This window comes from Coptis chinensis, chromosome 2 (assembly GCF_015680905.1).
Source record: "Coptis chinensis isolate HL-2020 chromosome 2, ASM1568090v1, whole genome shotgun sequence".
In the NCBI taxonomy this organism is placed as follows: Eukaryota; Viridiplantae; Streptophyta; class Magnoliopsida; order Ranunculales; family Ranunculaceae; genus Coptis; species Coptis chinensis.
Window position 1 is genome coordinate 79609152 of NC_141457.1, and position 7840 is coordinate 79616991.

The following is a 7840-nucleotide window of genomic DNA, read 5'->3' on the forward strand; positions in this document are numbered from 1 at the left end:
GCAAATGCATTGAAATAACCTCAAAAAATAGTTAACTGAAAATCGGAAGTTGGATGTAACTGCATCGCACTAACTTCAAAGCATAAATGTTCGCTTTTTTAGCTTTCTCACATGAGTAATTACGAGTGATTAGGAACCCAAAACGAAAGTGAGTTTATAAAAACAGACTCTTACATGTATGCAAACTGTATAGAAATTGTAAACTATCGAACTAACCTAAAAACAATTAACAAAATCGAAAACTAGATCTTGGATGTATTGAACTAACCTCAAAGAGTAATTAACGAGATTGGAACACGGATGCAAATGCAATGAACTAATCTCAAATACTAATTAACAAAACATGGATGGATGCAAGCATGAATTAACCTTAATGAATAACTAACGGGAAATCATCAAGTGGATGCAATTGCACTGAACTAACCTCAAATAATAATTAACGGGAAATCGGAAACTTGATGCACGTGCATTGAAGTAATCTCAAAAAATAATTAATGAGAATTTGGAAACTGGATGCAACGTACTACATTAAACTAACCTCAAAGAATAATTAATGGAAAATCAGAAACTTGATGCAAATACATTGAACTAATAACCCTAAAACATATTTGTATTATATGTAGGGAGAATAAATGTCTCGACAAATATAGTTTTGCATTTTAAGTAGTGTTTATCATAATTCTTTTATTGTGATTGGGAATGTCTTGCTATTCAAGTAGCTTCAATATTATCTTCGTCACATTGAACATTCTCACAAAATTTTAATCAAACTTATATTGATAAACCTAACAATATAAAGAAGTCGATGAGTTTTATCAATGTTTGATGCTTCTTTTTTATAGAGAGTGGTGCAAGAAATTTAAATGAGTAATTAATATAATTTTTATATCTTATAGCTATGCATAGTTGCTAATTTTTTTTAGAATAATTTAATATAACGACACCTGTTCATAGGACACGTTCATGTGATAAATATTTTCAAGTGGGAGTAGTGTATTCTTTGAGGATATGAAAACAATCAATCTGTTTTAGTGGTTTGGACACATTAATACGTAAGCTGAGTGGTGATGATTTACCGCTAAATCACCATAAATCTAATAAAACTATTATACAAGCTAGATCGAGTTTAAGATAATTCCATTTGAAAATTACGAATTAATATCCTAAACCACAAGGTGAAGCGGATATCTCAATTTGATCCCTTAGTTTTCAAGTACTTATGCACTATAATCGCTGCTCATTAACGTATTTGGTTTATTTTCAATAAAAATATATTCTCGATTCAAAATTTCTTGCTAAATCACTATAAATCTAATAAAACTATTATACAAGCTAGATCGAGTTTAAGATAATTCTATTTGAAAATCACGGATTAATATCTTAAACCGAAAAGAAAAGAAATTTATCTCAATTTGATCGCTTAGTTTAAATACTTATCTTGTAATGTCGTTGTTGATTAACGTATTTCAATTTATTTTCAATAAAAATATATTCTGATTCGAAAATTCGTACTATACATTATGTAAAGCCTTTTTAGCACAAAATATTTAATAGATCCCGGATCCAAAATCTAGGACTAGCTATAATAATGCTGAGAAAAAGGCCCGTCCATATTTTTTTTCATTTCGAGGATGGGGACGATGTTGAGAAGAAGAGTAGCCGCTGGTGTTTTCCCAGCGAAGGTAACTACTACTACTACCCAACATGATTCTATTATTTGTTTAGAGAGAATGGTGAGAGAAAGGTGTGAATCTGGTAACTTCTGCTTTGACGAGGCATTGGGTCTGTTCAATCATGTGATTCAGACGAGACCCAGTTTGCCTTCCATTTACGCATTCACCCAACTGTTAGGAGCCCTTGTAAAGACGAAACACTATTCTACTGTACTGTCTTTGATAAGCAAGATGGATTTAGTTGGTATCCAACCCAATATTGCTGTCATTTCTATATCGATTAACTGTTATTGCCGCTTGGGTCGGGTGGAGTTCGGTTTCGCTGTTTTCGGTAACATTCTCAAACATGGGTTGGAACCAAATGTTATTACTCTCACCACTCTTCTTAAAGGACTCTCTTTGCAGGGCAAAGTAGTAGAAGCTGTCGAGTTACTTGACAAGATTGTGGACAATGGGTATTCGGTAAATCATGTCTCTTACTTAATTGTGATAAACGGGCTTTGCAAAGCTAGGAATGTTGATGCTTCACTTAGGCTGTTAGGGGCAATGGAAAAGCATAAAGTTAGGCCTGATGTAGAGATGTACAATATGATTATTAATGGCCTTTGCAAGGAAAACCGGGTGAATGACGCTCTCTGTCTGTTTCAAGAAATGTCTGGCAAAGGAATTGCAGCAGATGTGTTTACATACACTTCTTTAATTCATGGCCTGTGCAACATTGGTAAATGGAAGGAGGTCAAGATTTGGTTTGAACAAATGTTAAAAACTGGCGTCTCACCAGATGTAGTTGCCTTCACCATTCTCATCGGAGCTCTTTGCAAAGAGGGTAGGACTGGTGAAGCAATCAATTTACTAGACTTAATTCTTCAAAGTGGTGGAATGCCTGATGTCATCACATATAACTCATTGATTCATGGCCTTTGCATTTCAAAGCAATGGAGAAAAGCTACTGACTTGTTCAATGATATGACCAGTCGAGCAATCTCACCAGATGTGCAAACATATACTGTTCTGATCGATTCTTATTGCAAAGAGGGGATGCTTAAAGATGCTCATGAACTCTTAGAGTTGATGAGACAAAAAGAGGTGACACCTGACACAATCACTTACAATGCATTGATAGATGGATATTGTTTGCAAGGTAAAATGAAAGAGGCAGTACAGGTTTTTTATTCAATGGTGAAACAGGTATGGAACCTAATGTTGCAAGTTATACCACTTTGATTAATGGTTACTGCAAACTTAAGAGATTAGATGAGGCCATGCAACTTTTTAAAGATATGACTTGCAAGGGTTTAAAACCTAACAAGTTTACATGTAACTCTGTTATTGCTGGGTTATGCAAGGTTGGCAGAGTTGTCGCTGCACACAAAATTATTGGTGATATGCAAGCTCATGGGCAAAGTTCGAATGTTATCACATAGAATGTGTTAATAGATGGGTTGTGTGCTAATGGTTGTTTGTCGCAAGCTATGAAAATTTTCCATATGATGGAAAAGAATGGATTAAAAGCCGATGTTGTGATTTACAGCACTGTCATAAAAAAATTGTGCACAGCAGAGAAACTAGATGAAGCAAGGAGCTCTTCTGTAGCTTTTCTTCCAAAAATGCAGCCTAACACTATAACCTATACCACATTGATCAATGGTTTTGGCAAGAAAGGGAGGCCAAGTGAGGCTTTTAATTTCTTCGTCAAGATGGATGAAAAGGGTATTGCTCCAAATGATCTCACATTCAATGTCATGATTCAAGGGTGGGAGAATGATATTCCTAAGGCAGTGAAATTTCTTTAAAAAATGGATGAGAGGGGTGTTTTTCGGTGATTGCTGAAACTATGGCCTTGTTGGTGGGTTTGCTTGTGGTTGTGAAAGGTGAGCCAAATTATGAATATTTGGAGGAGCTTCGTGAGTTCTTGCTTCAAGAATAAGGCCAAGGTAAAGTACTTTGATAGAGATTTTGTTTTGGGTGTTTGATATTTACAAGTAGTTTAATGGATTATGTAACTAGTTTAATGCCTTGAAGTATATTTGGCTTTTGGTAAAAATTTCCTTCATGTTATGATCTCATAGAGATTCTTTAGCTTGAAATTGACTGGAACTAGGTCTTTTTACTCACCGTCCTTTTATGCAACTATATCTTTTTTGACTCCTTGCTGAACTTGTATCTATATCAAGAGCCATGGACATTGATATATGGTGTAAGTATTATACATTATGTTTTACTTATTCCATTGTTACTATGACTTAAATGTAATTTTTTTTTGCTTCGATATTATGTCAAATTGGCTGCAATTAGCTACTTGTCGCTTACAGGGGATCGGATAATTATTTGTAAAGCAGAATGTGAGAGTTCATGTCTTGTATCCTTCACATCATTAATCGTTAAGATTATAGAAATTAGTTAAAAACTTCTTTATACCCTTTTTTGTCTATGAAAATCAAAACTGAATTGGTTGGAAGTTCATAGCTACTGTCAAACACATGGACACCCCAGACACTTCTAGGACGAGGTCAAGCGTTGTCAAGACACTTCTTTGACAATAGTTTTAATATAAACTGAAATATGCATTTATTGTCCAAAATTAACAATTTTGAGCTTGAATCCTACTAAACGGGTGTTTCGGTGAAATTGGGCTTTACTTGATATTTCATGTTGTTGCATGTTTAAATCTAAAACCCCAAAAACCATAAACTATTAGTGTTGGGCAGGATTAGTGTTTTGCTTCGACTCAAAACCCCTTGGCCAAATTGGGGCTTTGGTTTGTATTTCCTCCCTTTTTATGTATGTTTCTGTTCTTAATTGTTTTTTCAAAAGAATAACTTTACAATGTTGACCTCGGATCTTAGACACTTTGATGCTTTCAAGCATAAACCATTTTGAATAGATTAACAACGTTAACCCTACTAAGCAAAATTGATGTTAAGGGTTGTTGTTTGGTCGATTTATTATCTTGTACTGTAAAATGAAATATTTTGGATCTTCTTCTTTTTCAGGTTCAAACTCATGCGCTTTGCAGTGTACTAGTTAAAACCTTGTTGTCCACATTACGTAAGAGTGGTTCTTTTCCGTCTCTCTGGACAACGAAAACAACCTGAAGCCCACTACAATGTCATCAAGTTTAGAAACAAATCCTCCACAGAACCAAGAAAGCCGAAAAGATCAACTCCACAAGTTTTAAATCAATCGAACACCTCAAGTGGTGAAGTTGAAACAAACCCTTCATTGAATGAATCTCCTTGAGCAATGATGAAAAAGTTGGAGAAGAGCAAGGAGGAGGAGAATGCGGTATTCGTTGTTTTGGTAACTTTTACGTGAAGTGTTTTACGTGAAGTGTTCTTTTTTGTTCAGCTTCTTAGCCCCAGCTTTGTAAGAACGAAATTTTGTTTTGTAGTAGTGATGAAGGATATGTTATTTAGATGTTCAGTGGCTTAGGAATGCAGTGCTCCAACTTGATTTGGGTCTTGAAGTACACCACTTGAACATGTTTCTTACTATGTATTAGAGTTTGAAGATGAAACAATTCCGTTTCTCAGGGCGGCTGCTAGGTGAAATATATTACTACCAAGTGCAGAATTTTGAAGGATGCATATGAAACTATGAAAGCTTGTGTTACTACGTGTCCAAATTACCACAGCAGGGGATTGAATGGTTTTCTATTCATCCAAACCAAACCTAGAAGAGCCCCAGGGAAAATTAGATGAAGTGGTTATCGGACAAAATTAGATAGTGGGCCTCAATTAAAATATATATATATGTTGGACCCAAAGTTGAACAGATGGTTGGCCCTCAATCCTAAAAATGTGCTGGGCCTCAACTCCTTTATTTGGCGGCAAGGCAAAACCAGAATTATAAAAGGAAGAAAATCCAAATTTGATCTCCCTCGAATTACATTTCCGCATAATAATTGCAGAGGTAGAATCGCTACTTTTCCCGTTTGGATTTGATGGTTTTAACTCCCTCACATATTTAGAGCTGTGGTGTGTGGATAGTCTCTTCGATCTTCCACAACTTGAGAACTTAGTTTTAAACTTGACGGGATCTTTAAGTGTAAGTCTATGAAGGAACTTCACCTCATTCTAAACATTAACTTCTTGTCTCCTTACTATATTAAATGTGATCTTCTTGCTTCTTGCTGCAGGTTCCATTTGAATCCATGCCACATGCAGTTTACTCGTATCAAGTAGTTGGAGTTGCATGTCTTTCCATTAGAAGTGCAAGATCTCTCGTGGATCACCCAGATATAAAAGAAGAAAATTATTATTATATTCATTAATTGATCATTATACAATCATTACCTATTTATACTAATGTCTGTTACTGAACATGATTTGCACATGATTGGTTACAACAGAAAAACTGAAGTTAGTTATTCTTCTGCTGAGTCATCATTGTTGACGTATCTTTGACTTTTGAATCTTCTTATATCTTATTTCCCCCTGAAAGCTTGGATATCAAGTATTGAAACCGCTGTGAAGACAGACCTTTAGTAAACAAATCTGCAATTTGATCCTTGGTGCATAAGTACTGAAGTTCAACTATTTTGTTGACAACTAGCTCTCTGACATAATGATAATCGATTTCAACATGTTTGGTACGAGCATGAAAAACAGGATTCTTGGCCAAGGAAATAGCACTGAGATTATCACAATGAATGAGAGGTACTTTCAACAGAGGTATATGCATATCTCGAAAGAGTACACAAATCCAATAAACTTCAGCAGCAGTATGTGCCAAAGACCTATACTCAGCCTCCGTAGAAGATCTGGCAACTGTGTGTTGTTTCTTTGCTATCCAGGAGATCAAATTATTGCCTAAAAATACACAAAATCCAGTTATGGATCTTCTATCCATAGGACAACCAGCCTAGTCAGCATCTGTAAAAGCTTGAATATGTAGATCTCCTTTCTTGAACCAGATGCCATAATCAATTGTACCTTTTAAGTATCTTAATATTCTCTTGACTTCTGATAAATGTGTAGTCCTTGGAGAATGCATGAATTGGCAGACCATGTTAACCGCAAAGGAAATATCTGGTCTAGTCCATGTAAGGTATTGTATAGCTCCTACTAGTGATCTGTAAGAAGTAGGATCAGCTAGAAGTTCACCTGTATGATTATCTAATCTGCAAGTGGTTGAGATTGGAGTTGGAGAAGGCTTGACATTGACCATATTTGACTTTTGTAGAAGATCATAGATATACTTTGTTTGAGAGAGAAAAATTCCAGTTGAGTTAGTTCCTTTGTACTTCTAATCCCAGAAAGTAATGAATTGAACCCAAGTCTTTCATTGCAAAACATGAATTGAGTTGACTGATTGTGTGATGAATCTTCTAAATAGAACTTCTTGTAATCAAGATATCATCCACATATACAAGGATATGTGTGATGACGGAGTCTTCCTTGTGAATGAATAATGAATGATCTGCCTCAGAAGTATGAAAACCAATGCCTAATAAGGCTTGAAACATTTCCTCATACTAGGCACGGGGAGCTTGTTTAAGACCATATAAGGACTTGAGAAATTTACAAACATAAGTAGGTTTCATAGGATCAACAAATCCTCTTAGCTGATTCATATATACATCTTCCTTCAAGTTACCATGCAAGAAAGCATTAGACACATGTAATTGTCGAATATCCCAGTTGAAATGAACTGCAAGAGAAATAAGGAGTCTGATAGTTGTTGGTTTTGCCACTGGACATAAAGTTTCATCAAAATCTATACCACTCTTTTGATGATAGCCTTTAGCAACTAGTTGAGCTTTATATTTGTCAATGGAGCCATCTGACTTCTGTTTTAATCTAAAAACCCATTTGTTGTCCAGAACATTCTGAGATGAAGATGGAGGTACTAAAATCCATGTTCATGTCTTAAGTAGTGCATTGAATTCAAATACCATGACAGCTCGCCAGTCTGGATCTTTAACAGCTTGTGTAAAGCAAGTTGGAGTGGGAGGTAGTTGAGATATAGAAGCAAGAAGAGCATGTGGTAAAGGGTGTCTAGTGACATTAAAGCTTTTGGGTTTGAAAATGCCATTTTTAGACCTTGTTTGCATTGAATGGTGTTTGGAAGAAATTTCAAAAGTAATGGAATGCTTTTCTGAAGACGTTGGGGGTAACGTGAGAGAAGGAATTGAAGATACAATATGCATTTCTGAAGATGTTGGG

At 35.5% G+C, this 7840-nt stretch overlaps 1 pseudogene across 1 annotated transcript; it reads left to right on the forward strand.

Moving 5' to 3' along the window:
- Positions 1 to 1571: 1571 nt before the first annotated feature.
- On the forward strand, positions 1572 to 5260 carry LOC147518105 (uncharacterized; annotated as a pseudogene). Its single transcript, XR_015211711.1, has 2 exons — positions 1572 to 3607; positions 4667 to 5260. The product of XR_015211711.1 is annotated as an uncharacterized LOC147518105 (transcript).
- The last annotated feature ends 2580 nt before the right edge of the window (positions 5261 to 7840 follow it).